Source organism: Lasioglossum baleicum, chromosome 8 (assembly GCF_051020765.1).
Source record: "Lasioglossum baleicum chromosome 8, iyLasBale1, whole genome shotgun sequence".
Lineage (NCBI taxonomy): Eukaryota > Metazoa > Arthropoda > Insecta > Hymenoptera > Halictidae > Lasioglossum > Lasioglossum baleicum.
In genome coordinates, this window is record NC_134936.1 from 16,477,272 (window position 1) to 16,492,446 (window position 15,175).

Below are 15,175 nucleotides of genomic sequence, written 5' to 3' on the forward strand. Positions count from 1 at the left end.
CGGAAACGATTTTACGAAATCGGTTGACGCATAAAAAAGCTGTGGCCATTTTTTTTAAAATTATTTGCACATTCGCTAGTAAACTAATCCTTCTAACCCCTCAAAAAAAAAACTACAACCACAATAAAATATGTAACAAATCTGAAACCTCGCAGCATCGGTTTCCGGGGCTGCTAATAAAGTGGTAAAAGGATTCCACAACAGGTTTAAGGAAGCATAAAAACGGGGATTCGGGGGGAAGGAGTGTCTGCGAGAGCGCGGCGCTGCTAAAAATGTACATCTTAATAGATTAATTAATATAATCTGCCGGGCTCGACTCCCCCGGCCAGACGAACAACTTCGTCTCAGTATGGAGAATGAATATTGTTAAAGTTAATTATAATTGGGAGTAACCTTGGGCAAATATTTCAACTGGTGAGTTAAAGAACCGGCCAGGCGACGGAAGAGGAGAAGAGAAGAACGGGGCAGGAAGTGCTACTTTCTTTGTTTAAAAACGGAGGGATTCTTCATCGGCCGGTAATGCGAAGGATGTGAGCCCGTCTGAGTATGATTTTTCTCTTTTCTTTCGTCTTCTTCTTCTTCTTCTTCTTTCTCCTCCTCGCGACAGTATTTCTATGCAAACTTCACGTACAGCTTTCATAATTAAAAACGTACAAACTGGAACGCGTGCAAGATAAATTTACTCCTTTCTAACGTGTCGGAAAGCGTTCGGAATATCTGCATAATTATCAGAGCAATGTCGCTTCTCTGATGAATAATTCGTCGGGCCAGTCATTTTTTAAGGAAGTCACGTATATGTGTATAAAGGAATGATAAATGCATCGAACTTTACGTTTTCATAGTTACAGTTAATTTTAGAGGGGCGGATTAATTATTGATTCGGTTCGGTAACATTCGTTCTAATAGATATCATTTTGATTGAGACAGATGAATAATACAGAGAGCCGTGCGGTGGTGGGTTCTTATTATATGAACGTCGAACGTGTCGTTTATTAAACAGTCTCCCCAAACGATCGAGCCAATATCCGCGGACTAGCTATTGTGTTTCCATTGGTCGAAGTTGCCGCGTGTACTTCATTATGCCGGTAAGGAATTTCAGATTATTACAGGCCGCTACGCGGGCGCCGGGGATTTTCTGAAAACTGTGAAACTAAACTCGACTGTCGCCGCCTTCCTCGCAAACTTCCGCGCGGCCGATATTAAACGTGGATGAATATTTATGAACAATAATTGTATTTATACAATGTGTCGAGGCGCCGGGACTCTCTAATTAAATTCATGCTAATAAGTAGCCCGGCCAGACGTAAATTAGTAAATTTATTATATATATATTGAAACGCACTTCTTATGGAGGCATCTTTATAATTTCATTAATTGTCGTGGTACGTTTAATAATAAACTTGTAACTGTAATAATAATCTCTTGATCGAAACGTTTTATAAGAGTTGCATTATTCTAAGATCGGACATTTCGTATGCAAGAATTTAATAAATGCTCGTCTGAGATTATTGGGAGAAAGGGGGTCGACGATTCTGGACGTCGAAACAGCAGACAATCGTCGTCGAGTCAAGACAATGCGTAACTTATTTATACGAGGCCACCCTCGTTCGTGGCCAGTTAATTATACGTCTCCGCGGATCTAATCAAGCAGTCTTTTTAAAAGTTATCCTCCTCGTACCGTGCTCGAAAGGTAAATCGATGCTAACGACGCGCGATAGAAGAAACTTAATTGTTCGACGTTATAAGAATGGAATTGAATGCCATAGCGCTCGAATCTATAAAGCGTCTATCGTATCGATCCGGTGAATCTAATTGTAATGATATCGGGGAGAGAGGGAAAGAAGGAGAGAGAGAGAGATGGTTAGAGAGACTGGCATTCGAACTTTCAAGGGAGCGAGCAGCGCAGACGAAGGCGAACGACAGAAACAGCAACGGAGCCGGACCAACCCTATTTCCGTATGCACAAAGGGCTCGAGCAGGCAAAGGTTTTGCTGGCCATACGTGCTACCACCGGCCCCAATTGCCACGAAACCCTTCTGACTTTCATTATCTCCGCTGTCTGAGGTGTTTCTTCCATTGCATTTTATGCTGTTAATTATTACCTGAAGAAAAAAGAACGGCCGACGGAATTACGGTGTCGAACGCCATCCAATTTTCAGAAAATAATTGCTGGTAGTTATCGGCAGGGGCTGCCGCGAAAGGGCAGGCGAACCGGGAACGGACGCGCTTCAGGAAAAATACTTTCATAAATTATGCACGCTATTCCTGCAACGTGACTGGATCGCCACAAAACACGTTGTGCCTTTTCACCGAGAAAATTGTTGCGATAATAGGTATTTGCAGCAACCCTCTCGATTCGGAGTATCGCTCGCCCCTTTGAATTTTCCCATTAAGTATGCGTCGATTTACGCATTACGAATGTTTCGTTATTACGGCGTGCATTTGCTTACTGCCCCTCTCACATTGTACTAAAAAGTCGATGCGAAATGTGTATTCGCAGGAAATTGTCACTCACCGTAACGGAGCGTTTTGACAGCGAGAGAAGTTAATTCGTAGCTTGCAATTGGCTCGACAGAATTCTGGAAAAACTCGTAGTTTTTTCTAGGAACGTAGTACACGGAGTGCGCATTGGTTTTGTGGGACGCGGGGCCCTTCCGAGAAGCGGGATTATTCAATTTCCCCGCGGAAAATGATTTCAGAAGGCTGAGTGCATGATCGTGGCGCGGCCGAGTGCCTTCATCGGGAAAGAATCCAATCAGCGGAGACAAACGTTCGAGTGGTATGGCAAAAATTAAAAAGGACAAAGAGGAAGACTCGTGAAAACTTCGGCAGGTACTCGACGGCCAAATTGACACCTACGATCCGACAGAAGAGGAGGAAGTGCCGTTGAGGTAAATTGAGGGCTCGACGGGTAGGACGGGGTAGGGAAACGGGGGTTGGAGAAGAAGAGTACCGGGCGGCCTTCTTCGAGGGGTTGGCCGAGGGTTCGTAAGCAGAAGGGAGGAAGAAAAAGGAACCTAAAGGAGAGAGGAGGGGGATGGTTGTGGAGGTTGAAGGTAGAGGAGGAAAGAAGAAAGAAAGGGGTGGAGAGGGGGTCTGTGGAGGCCCATTACGGGCGAGCGTGTGTCTCGAAACCGCCTAAAGCGGATCTAAAAAGAGGGCTAAAAGAGAGAAGCGACGCTCGCATGTCTCATTGCAATCTGCAAATATTGAGAATGTTTTCCGGCATTGCGGGAATCCCGGCGTGCGCCACCAACCAATTGCGATTATCTGACTGAGATACCGGCCGAGCGGATCCATCGTTTCGCCCGTATAATCCGAGCTTCGCCCACGTTACCACGTAGACGGAATTAGGTGTTCTCGTGTCCCGTGATACAACGAGCAAAAAAGACCAGCTAATGGGCTTTCTATCGACGGGCTACACCACCCACGGCCCACCCTATTGGCTCTACAGTTTCGGATTCCGGGCTATCGACTGCTCTGGAGACGTCTTCCCGACTATCACGGAGGTTTATGCAAAATCAATGGGAATCCCCGTGCCCAGCCCTGTCTTCCGCGGATGTTTCTTACACTCGACCATTTAACTTCCAATTTCTATTTCATTAATCCTACCATTTCGATTTTCTGAAATTTTCTCGTTTGGACTTTGCTCCCGTGGGAATTTGTTCAATACGTTAATCGATGTATACGTATCTTACGATAACAGAGAATAGAACTCTGAATGGGCGCATTCTTGTAATTTATATAATAAAATCAAATCCAGTCAGTTCGATATACTCGCGCTGTTAATAACAGAAAAATGGTACTGCCAGAGGTGAATTCGAAGGGGCTGGAACTGTATAAAATTTTATTTCCATCATCCTGACACCTGCTAACTGAAAATAGCATTCCATGAAATTTTGCCTCGACGAGAAAAATGGTCGCGAAGGGTTGTTTAGTCGATTCGAAACAATTTGTCGATTAAGGTTCTAACCTCGAGAACACCGGGCCGGGTGGAGGGGTGGGTACAGGGGTGCAGCAATTAAGATTGTAAAACGATAAGTCGACCGGGTGAAACGACAAAGATACGTAATGGAACAAAAGTCAGCCCCCCTTCCCGGAGTCCGGGCACCCTCCGCTGACCCGTAGTTCTCTCCTCGTCGTTACGGTATCGGCCGTGTCCGTTGGTAAAGAAGAACAATTAAAATATGACAATCGTTAGATTTAATTATCGGGACAAAGGGCAGCGGGTAACCCTCCGATTGTCGGGCCAGGAATGCTGCGCGCAGCTGAAAACTTGAAAGACATTTAAAAGCGCGGCTAAACGGATGGAAGGGTGGTGCCGCGCGACTTCTCACGGCTGATTTCGTTGCCGTCTGACTGCGGATCGCTCTTCTCCACTGAGGTATTATTAAGTACAGGGCATAACAATCAAAGAACGAATCTTCCGAATCATTTATAACAGGCGTTACGGTAATAACAATTATCGCGACCGTCCTCAGCCGCCAGAAAGATTCTTCCGAAGATCTACCTCGCCCTTGGAAAACAAGGGGACCCGGAGAGCATACTGGGTGCTCGGAAAAAATATAACTCGAGGAATAAGGTGAAGGCATATAATATGCTCTTTGAATTTACATTGCGAAGACACAAGCGACTTTCGCACATTTCAAGTTGCGTCATCCCATGAAGAATGCATCGCCATTGTCTGATAATTACAGGCCCCGCGCTGTAATTAACAAAGACACGATTGCGTGACCAAGAACGCCAAGTACCCAATCCGTGGCACGTGACATCAAACAACGCGCGAAACACTGTTCATTACTGCCGATAAATTAACCAACGCTGAAAATTCGCAACCCTTAACTTCTATCAAGAAAGTGGAAGGTTGTGGGGATAGAACAATGTTTACAGATAACTATCACAGTTAACCTACTGATAACAAGAACCCGTTGTTGTACTTTTTCCCGAGCCATAGTTAAGTTTACGACGGATATACTTTTCATACCGCACTTGAAACTTTTCCTAGCTGGATTTACTGTTCTTCTTTAACAACATACATTTTACTGCCCGGTGGAACTTCTTCGTGTTAATCCCTTCTTAGTATGATTTTTCTGGTAGTCGCAATGATCATTTGTTCTTAATAATCTGCTGGGCGGATGAAGAAAATTCTTGTTTATTCCGCGATAAAAGATTCGAAAATGCACGGGCGCCTCGTTTGATTTTTCGCGATGCTCGTACACAACGCAATTATCCCGCCGGATTAAAATATTCAGGGTGGGTCGGGGGCAGAGGGGTGAAACTCCTTCGTGCGAAACTAGTTTACCGGAAGTCGGGCGAAATTACGCGATTTAAGCGCGGCGACGTCGCAGCCGCGGGGGAAAGACGGAAACACCGTCTTCCAGCAATGTGAACAAGACGCCGGCCAATGTTATTTTCCACCGTCGCACCAGGTTAATCATCCCCGAAAGTTACGGGAACGACATGACTGACGGGCAAACAGGAACGAGAAGGATCCGCCCGCGAGTTTCCCTCGAAACTGCGCAGCGCGCGGGGCCGAGCAACGACAAAACGCGCTTAAAAAACTTTTTAAATTTAACCCCATCCTCGACGAACTTCTTCCCGTGCCAGGGAAAAACGCCACGGGAGAAAAAAAATTCGGATGCAGTATACACGAGGTGACGAGCCTAGCCGCGATCTCTCCCCTAAAATCCACCTCGAAGAAACCATGGTTCATTTTTTAAGCGATTGCATCTTTTAAACGGACCGCGCGGAACACGTTTCCAAAATATTGGCAGCTGAACCTCGAATACCTATTCCGGTAGAATGGAATAATTAAAATCACAATTTTATGCATTCATGCAGGACATCAAAAAGGGGTGAATGGAGCCATTTATTTTCGGATCGATCGGACTTTTAATATGTGATAGACATCCTGCTCTTACGTCTGGTAAATGAAATTGATTGAGAGAATTAAACGTCTGGCTTCTCTGGTGGCGCGCTGGACAATATCTAACACAATAATAATAAATTACGTCCACCGAAGCGAATTCTTGTTGTACTATATTTAAGCTTGATTAAATTTCCGATACAGAATTTTCCTTTAACGTCTGGCTCTAAAAATGGATCTTTAAAGAATTCATCCTCATCCATAAATAATCATTCTTGACCACAGCGTGGTGCTAATAGATATAATGAGAACGGTGTTTTCGAATGCGCGAAGCAGCGATTGGCGAAAGATCGAAGGAACCGCGATAGCTGCGTGCCAATTTCGCGAAAGTGGCACGAGTGGATGATCGAGGGGGATGGCTACGTAAACGCGAAACAGGGGGGTTGGTACCGGCGTAGGAGGCGATTCGGAATTTCGTCTCGATTTGTATCGAAAGGGGGAGGGACGACGTGAAGTTTTCCAATTAAACGCGGATTATATCGCTTTGTCTCGGTATTGAAAATACATCGATACCGTCCCCGGTGGCGTGTATAGAAACCAACCCCGCGCAAAACCAGCCCCCGGCACATAATCGTCGGTGGCGGTGGTTGGGGAGGGGCGGGTGGGTTGAAATCTTTCTCCGACCAGAGAATCATCGAAACTTCGGTCAACAACCGACTCGGCGATATCTCGATGTATCACGAAGCAGACGAGAAGCGGGATTACACCCGTGGCCTTTCCCCTCGTATATCTTCTCTCTCTTTCTCTCTCCCTCACTTTTTCTCTCTGTGTATGTATGTATATATGTGTGTGTGTTTTTTTTTATTTCTTTCCACCTCGTTTTCCCTTCGGCGATTGTTTAAACCGTCTGCCCGGCCGCCGCCGCCGCCGCCGCCGACTAGCACCGTCCCCGATTTCCACGTGGAGCGATTGTACGCGAAAGAGAATTGTGAAAATTTCAAGCAGGCTTGCACGCTCTTGTACACACCGTCCCCGATGTATGTACATGCGCGCCAGTGTGCCCGATATATGTATATCACGGTGTTTGCCGAAGTTCAACCAAAACGGCCCACGCTCTCTCGCTCTGTCAGCCGGATCTGATTAAACATTGTCCCCCGTCTATTCAAGGAATTTTCAATCTTTCTTCGCGGATTCGTGCGACCCACCCACCCACCGGCTTACCGCCGGACTACGCAGAAATTAATTCCACCGTTTTCGCTACCGGCCGACGATCGGAAACGTGGCGAGACGTGTTTACGTTGCAATTCCCCGCTTCCTCGCGAAATTAGAAATCGGGAAAAGTGTACGGAACGATCCTGACGCCGGTAAGGTTTTATACGCGCTGCAGAAAGTATTTTCCACGTGTGCTGTATCGGTCTGAAGCCTAGTAGACTGTGATTTTGTCTGTATTGATTATACAGGGTGTCTCAGCTAACTTGATCACCTTAAATATCTTTGTTGTTCTTAAAGATACGTCAAATGCCTGAAGGACAAAGTTGTATTAAAAAATATCTCATTCCATTAAAAAAAATGAAGGTGACCTTCATATCTCTAAATAAAATATTACATAAAAACAAACATTTTTTTGGTGTCGTATGAGCCCCATTTTACCATTCAACTTTGTCCTTCAAGGTGGTCAAGTTAGCTGGGACACCCTGTATAGAGAAAGGTATTTAAAAACTCTGAAAAATATTGTTTCCATTAATAAATATGTCTAACACAATATGTATATATTATATGAGATATACCAATTTCATATCCGTAAAATTTCAAAAATCATAGGGAACGGAAATATTCGTTTAAATTTCGTTTAATTTTCGAGCTAAAGTAGCTGCGAGTGCAAAGGGTTAAAGAATAGATTTACAATAGCGATCAAAGAGGTAAAATATTAGTTCAGTGACGATCGTCAGGAAAAAGCATGGGGTTCGAGGGCGGAGTTCGTGTGTCGTGTACGAAAAACAGCGACCCGCGATTTGAATTCGATATAGGGATACAAGTTCCTATGGCTGGGCTAGTGATCTGTAAATACATCGGCCGGATTGGATTGGCCCCTATCAACCTAACTCCCCGTCTACCCAGGAAGTTTCGTACTTTTCCAAACTCGCTCTCTTGGAAAAAAAGCCCTCGGTATAATGGCCGGCCGCTAAAACCTGCCGCTGCTGCGGCCCCTAAACGAATTTCGCGTTCTCCAACCCCCGCACATGTCACCCCTCTCTAGAAATCGAAATATATTAATTTCGCTCTTTATCCGCGAGCACGGAGTTGTCCGGCGTGTTTCCACCGATTTTTTTTTGCTCCGACGCGACGGAGAATGATGTGGCGCGGAGGTATCGATAACCGCGCCAATCATCCCTCAAAGATTAACGACCTTCCTGAGGAAACGATCGGCCCCCGGGGGATGAAAACGAACGTATGCAGGCACGCGTATGAACGCTATCGATTCCATGAAATTATGGCAGTGGGTCAAAGAGGGGTGAAACGGTGCCGGGAGCGCGGAGAACGAGCAGCATCATCGAGCATACTCGCCGCCACGAAAGTATAGGGTGGACTATTTGTTCCGAAAGGGATGGAACGATCCTCTTTAAGGCTCCGGGGGCATCGACGCGAAATTTTCTCGACGCACGCTGATTTTATAAAAACCAAAAAACATTCTATTAAATATATTTCGAGATTTGCGATGTTCATGAAATGAAGTCAAAAATAATAATAAAATCTGAACAACTCGGTTGACAATCGGGAACGCAACTGGCGACGAGCAACCCCTGTAGGCTTGCAGTTTCTGACGCGAAAAACCCTCCACCCTTTGGTACTTTCGATTTCCGAGCGCGAGCTCCCTTCGGCAGGGTGTAGGGAGCAGGGAGCAGTCGGCAGGCAAAAGATATTAAAACAATCGGGCGTTGTAGGGCCCCCCCGCCGGTTCCCTTTAAAATTTGCAAATACACGAGTGAAGTGCGAATTTATTCGACGGTCTGTAACCGCGCGGCGCGGCGCGGTGCCTCCTCTTCACGGCTCAGACTCGGTTGAACGCCGTGAGCCGTTTGCGGCAGCCGCGAAATGGAAAAACGGGTTTTCCTTCTCTCACGGAGAGAGGAGAGGAGCCACGGGCTGCGTGCCGCGAGAGGGATTAGCATAGCCCCCTCATTAAAATACAAACACAATTCCATCGGCCCGTACAGCCGCCTACTCCGCCTGCAGCCGCCAATCTCGAATACCAACCCGTTTCTGCAGACTCGGTTCAACGTTCTTCTTTTCTTTCTCTCTCTCTCCGCACCCCTCGCCACTATCTCTCTCTGTCCATCTTTCCCATGATGTTGCCACCGAGGAGAACTTTTAATCCATATTCGTTAAGTCGCCTTAAGTAAAGCATCTGCGCCCCTCGATTGCCTCTTCGATGACCGAAAACATAAGCAATTGGCGCCAAGAGGTGTCCTGCTTCATTTTCCTCGAGGAAATTCATGTTCTATCGAAAGATTGAATTTTAATAGCATAAATTCCTGCGTCTTCCTGCGTACGATGTTCGGAGAGTGTGGGTTTGGGGGTGTTCGAGGAAAACAGGGCGCTTAAAAGCAAAAGACGATGAAAAGAACGTTCCTTCCGCGCTGCCGATCGGCACACGCAAATGCTCTCACTCTTAAACTGACTACCCTGCTATTTCCCGTCAAGTCAGTTCCATTGTTTTTATCTTGATGGTGTTCCCACGTCTGATTCCCGTGTGCCAATCCCCATACGTTCGAAAGCTTTAATTCCTAGCGTTGCATCGTTGATAAGAAAATTTGGGAAAATGTGTATCTGCAGAGAAGATGGGAGAGCACGATAGGAATGGTTGGCTGCAACGTCAGCTGTTAAGGAAACTGTCTCATGGGGTGGTTAAACCTTATTGACCGGAAGAGGAAAAGTAGCCGTAAACAACCCTCCTAAATACCCCTGACCGCTCACTGTCCTGTAGCCATCGGTTTAACCATTGCCAAACAACCCTCGCCTGTTTGCTGATCGGAATGCCTTCTCGTGATTGAAGCTGCTTCGCCAACCTACACTTCGGCAGTTTAATTGAGTACACTGACTTTTCCGTAAAGAATGAAATTATTTAATGATATAAAGAATGAAATGAAAATAAAACGCCTTCTCAGAGAGTAGAAAGAAGAGGCAGGGGCTAAATTGCTCAGGCAACCGAGAGGCGAGAACACGTCAATTTCGATCCCCGGCTAAATAAAAGCCAAGTCGCGGAAAGAAGCGCGAACTTGTCGGATTAACGGCGAAGCCAGCTAATGGAGGCCGAGTCTACTTAATTAAGTCGAAGAACAACGAAACACTGGAGGCACGAGATCGACGAAAACAGAGACGCCTTGTACGTACAAGCAGGGTAAACATGTACGGGGTTGATACGGTACGATCTCGAGTGAGAGCCCGTTCCGTAAACACTAACGAATCTATTTTGGAAATTGTTGAAGGCTACACACGGGCGCGCGTGGCAGCAGCAGCAGCCGGGAGAAGGTTGGGGAATATTTTCAACGCAAACAGCCACGGGTTGCCCGAGCCAGCTAATCGTAGGCGAAAGCTTATGCGTGGCATTTCTTTGAAGGGCTTTAGACGAGTGTAGGCCTTGCCAAATACAGGATCCGTTTGACCGTCAAACGTACAGAGCAGAGAAAGCTTTTATCCTTTCCACCCCTCGGCTCATCCTGCTCCGCCTAGAGGAGCCTCTTCAACCCCTACCCAACAGCCAACGGCTCCCACAAAGGAAAATATTTACAAATATTTCGCGACTAGGAACCCGGTTCACACCGCAGTCGTTTCCAACGCCTCTCGAGGGCCGAGCTCTTCTCTTCTCTGCACTTTTCTCCTCGTCCTCTCAATTTGACACAATTTCTGTGGCATTGTGCCTCGACAAGCGGAATCTCTTTCACCGGAGCCTGAAGATAAAATTTACACGAAAGAGTACAGTTGAAGAAAAGTAGCCACGTAGGTCTCAGGAAAATGGACTATTCTAATGGATGACGAAAATGTTAATGAATTAAAAACAAACTGGTAGCACAAATCTACGTGGTCTGGTAGATATAGAAGGTGTCCCAAAATTCGTGAACTTCCCGAAAAGGGGTTTGTTCCTGAGACCATTTCAAGCTACATTGTCCTTTGCAAAAATGTTATTTGCGGCTTTGTTTATGAGTTATTAACGAAAAACACGGACCAATCAGAACGCGACCTAGACGCGAATTGCTACAGTCTGCCAATAGACAGTTGGCGCGCCGGGCAACTCGTGTCTAGGTCGCGCTCTGATTGGTCCGTGTTTTTCGTTAATAACTCCTAAACAAAGCCGCGGATAACATTTTTGCAAAGGAAACTATTGCTTCAAATGATTTCAGGAAGCTCCCATTTCCAGCTGTTGAAGGAATTTTGGGACAACCTACCTGTATGTTATATTCACATTATTTTTCAGACGCAAAATCTACTCTTGAAGATGATCCACATCGGGATCGAAACGTTGAGTTTGAATTATTTTGCAAAATTGCTTGTGTTTATATCACTGATCGAACCTGTGCGCCGATACCATCACACATTTATGATGACGAAAATGTAAAGACTGCGTAACTCGGGTCCGATCAGCCAGGGGTCTCTCGAAGGAGCATTCGCCACGCTGATACATATGCAGACTCGATATCTTCGGTAGTTATTCTTTCGGCGGCTTACCTGAGGGGGAAGATAAGAGAAACCCAGCAGTAATTTGAACCAAAGGGAGACCACAGCCTGATAAAACGCTGCCTTTGATGTCTATCTTCAATTCTTCTGATCACGCGCGATCTATGAAGCTTCTCAACACCGTTGAATATTTAATACGAGAGAGTTTCCATGAATCCGAGTGTCGTTTAGACTAAATCTAAACCTCGATTAGCGGTGGAGATCGAAGGGACAGAGGGATGATGGCCACTTGCCCCTTGAAGGTCAGTAGGGTGTGGCTAACGGTCGAGTAAATGAAGGGTCGCATTACGAGTTAATGTTCAGCTGTTACGTTTCTGTAATTCGCCTAATTGTACTGCTCGGGAGATCCGAAGGAAACTGAACTCTGTCCAATCTGACAAAATTGAAACATGATATTTACATCGCCTGATCGACTTCAACTTAGCATCCTAAATAAAATTGGAAAACAAGTTGCTTGCCTACACTAACAATAATCCTTGAAGAAACAGCGATAAAAAGGAGATGAAGCCACCGCGGCGACGTCACGAAGAAGTTAATCAATTCCCGGAGAAGAATTCCGCAAGAAATCGTAGGTCTGGTCGGCGATACAGCGCGGAGGGGTAGCAAGGGCGAAGTAAAGTAGAAGATGTAGCGCGTTGGTAGGACTGTCGGGACAGGAAGCTAAAGAGGGCGGTTAACAGGAGCTTCGGGGCAATAAGCGACTCTACAAGCTTTGGGAGGCGACGAGAGATGACCGCACAGGAAAAGCCGCACTGGTCAGCAGAAACAGCTCGCAAAAACACGGTCGTCCAGCCTCTTCTCTGCCCCACAGCAGAGCGCCGGCAACCCCAGGGAAAGCTCCACCGACCACCCACACCTCGAACCCTGGCCAACCCCCTTGTCTCTCACCCCCGTCGGCCTAGAGCTGTTCTGTTTCTCCTCTCTCCTCTTTCTCTTTCTCTCTTACGCTCTCCTTCGGTCGTTTCCTCGCTCCTTTCCGCGCCAGCTACCGCCACACGTTAAGGGTTGCTTAGGTAGTTGGTACAGAGAAAGAGAGAGAGAGAGGGAGGGAGAAGGGGAAAGGGGAAAGGGGGTTGTGGGAGGCCGCTTGAGGAGGGCTGGCAGAAGAGAACGAACCCGGAGGAGTCGGAGGGGTTTGCTCGGTGGCAAGATTACGGCGAAGTTGCGCTCATTTAAATAATGCGCACAATAAAGTATGCAATGGCTAAGAGAGAGGTGGGGGCTCGCCTGGGTTCCCGTTAGCGCTCGATGTTCCTGCTTCGGGGGAGAAGGGATGCCGCTCCCGGGTGCAGTCACGTACCCTTGAAGAAGGAAGAACCTGGACCCAGACCTACGTATCGCACGGAAACGCGAAAACGTTTGTACGGAAGCGAAAGTTGGGGACACGGGCGATTAGACCCTCGCCGGACGGAGGTATTCAAGGTCTGTCGAAATTCTAGCACCTTGAGACTTTCCAATGGAGGACAAGATCCCTGTGAATACAACCAACTAAAGTTTCGATAGAAAAATATGTACAAAACAAAGAGTGAAGAACATCGCGAAAGAAATATTTTCAAGAAAGTTTCTCGGTGCTTGACAGTAAAAATCAGCAGGATCGCGTTCGCTTTGCCGAATCCGCTATCGCGTATGTATCAGAGGGGTGAGTTCCAGGCGTTCCGCCCCAAAGGTTTCACCGATCGATTGCGATTCCCAAGGTCATCTAAGTTTTCCGACCATGGACATTGCGTGGAATGACCTGCTTCGATAGGTTACAGGGATTCCGGAATAAATCCCTTCTAGCCGGAGCAAAAGTTTTTGTCGGCAGTAATCTTGCATCTCCGACACCCCAAACCAGTTTTCTTTTTCTTTACCTCCTACCCCTTCTGCCTCGTATCCCGGAATGGTGCTCGTTCGTCAGGATGAAATCGAGTATGCGAGAAATGAGTGTACTTGGATATCGCCCTGAACGTTGGCCAAACCTCTCGGAAACAAACAAATTCAATTCTGCTACCAACAAAAAAGAAAAGAATTACAAGCATAAGCATGTACGTCTCGAATATCTCATCTGTCGTAAAACTTTGACAATATTTTTTTATTGCGATCACACGCGATTGAATCTCTAAATTTTATCAATTCTGCACGGAAAATCCACTGTTTAATAATGCTATCGTGAGCAATAAACGAGGAGCGCTGATATGAAATGTAACCTGGAACGCGGCGAAGGCTCGGCGAGATAGCAGAGGAATGGGAAAAATAAGAATAGTAAATAATATATTCGAGTAATGGGGGCAGTCTTTCTTCACCTATACCCCGGCCGACGGTGTATCTTATGAGAATGAAGAGGGAGGCGTGAGAATGAACGTAATGAAAAACTGGGGCTGCTTAAATAAAATAAAGCTTGTCGGCATATTATTGGCGGGAGGGTTGCACTTTATCTTCTTCCTACCCTCTTCCTCGCCACTTTCCGGCGTGCTTCATTTTTCCAGTTTACCCTTGGTCCGGCGAGTACTTTCATTTGCTCGATAACGTTGCGTTTCGCGTGAGACTGCTAACGATGCAAACAGACTACTCCCTTCATTCCGGAACACTCAATCGAGCCGTTCATTTGCCAGATTAACTCCGCAAAAAAGCCTACGGACAATTGGCGAAACAGTATAACCTGAATCTTTAAAGCTGTTCCAATTTTGTTGTGGCAATTTTGCTGTATTCTTCTTGCAGTAATTCTTCTTCATAGAAGATTGTTCATTTTGTTCAATCAGTCGAGAATTCTCCGAGCCCCAACATTACAGGATAGTTCCGGTGTTAGCTCGACAAAAATGACAAATAGCGCAGCGAAGGAGGTGTCTAATTTACATATCCACTAATCTCTGCCTCTCGCCGTGTCTCCCGCTCTAATTCCGCGCTAATTCGCCGCCCTGCTCGAAAACGACGATGAAATAGTCCGGGCCCTCCGAGAGCCTTGTTCATCGCGTTAGTAACACTGCAACATCCACCCTCTCAACCCCTTTTCTTCGCGGAGACAGATAAGGAGGGATCTAATTCCACTTAATGTTGCTTTTTCAATTGCCCGTAAACACGATCGCGAGCGGGACAAGATAAAACTGATTCGGAAATTAACCCCTTTCGGCTTGCCTGACCATGGCGGGCGCTTACTACTTTCCGACGCTTTCGACGTCGTTGATTATCTATCTATAGATCTATCTATATCTTCTATCTATCTATCTATCTTCTATATAAATAAAAATGTAAATGTCCGTTTGTTTGTAATCGAACATCTCCGTAACGGCTGAACGTAGGAAGCTGGGGTTTGAGCCATTAGACGCAACATTTCCTCGGGAAGGTTTATCAGAAATCAGCATGCGAAAAAGTCCATTCGTTCAAGAGTTTTGACGACTTTTTCCAATTGTTACGCGAATTAGACATTAGATTTTCTGATCGACAGGTCCGGGTAAAATTCTCGTCTAATGTGGGACCGATTAAACTCGAATCAGCGTGTCGTCTCACCTAGATTCTAATGAAGGGCGAAGACGTCACCGTTCCATAAACATTTCGAAATTGTGCAGGTGCTGTTCCTGATTTATGACAGGCAATTAGAAT